Source organism: Dioscorea cayenensis, chromosome 19, assembly GCF_009730915.1.
Source record: "Dioscorea cayenensis subsp. rotundata cultivar TDr96_F1 chromosome 19, TDr96_F1_v2_PseudoChromosome.rev07_lg8_w22 25.fasta, whole genome shotgun sequence".
In the NCBI taxonomy this organism is placed as follows: domain Eukaryota; kingdom Viridiplantae; phylum Streptophyta; class Magnoliopsida; order Dioscoreales; family Dioscoreaceae; genus Dioscorea; species Dioscorea cayenensis.
Window position 1 is genome coordinate 9,490,447 of NC_052489.1, and position 518 is coordinate 9,490,964.

The window sequence follows — 518 nt, forward strand, 5'->3', positions numbered from 1 at the left end:
TTTATTTTTTACATCTATTAGAGGACCCAATTCGAGGAAATTGTATGTCTAGTATTCTAACGGCTGTTTATGAACATTGATTGGCTATATTCAATAAATCAGTTTTCGTGAATCATCAATGATTTAATGATAATTTGCTAATGTGGATGAGGGAAGATAGCCCCCATGTTATCTTATGCATGCTCTAAGAGTGTAAGGTTTTGCTAGATCCTAGGATTAGGATTGATTGTCCCTTAGGCTTAGGGCTCTGATCTATCCTTTATGGGTGAGAATTCTGTACTTAAGGCAAAACATAAAGAAATGTAGGAAGAAATTTCACTTTAAGTCTCAAATATTCGACCTAATTCAAGAGATTGTGATTAGTAGTCCTTCTAATTCCATCATCCACCCTAAAATACAACTGGATTCACCACGCGCATTGTGCGCCCATGGTGGTGCTAGAAAAAGTAAGGGCTATTGTATGCCCGCTAGCAAGCATCTGTAGGTCACGGCCTCATCGCGCGACGTGAGATGGGCTT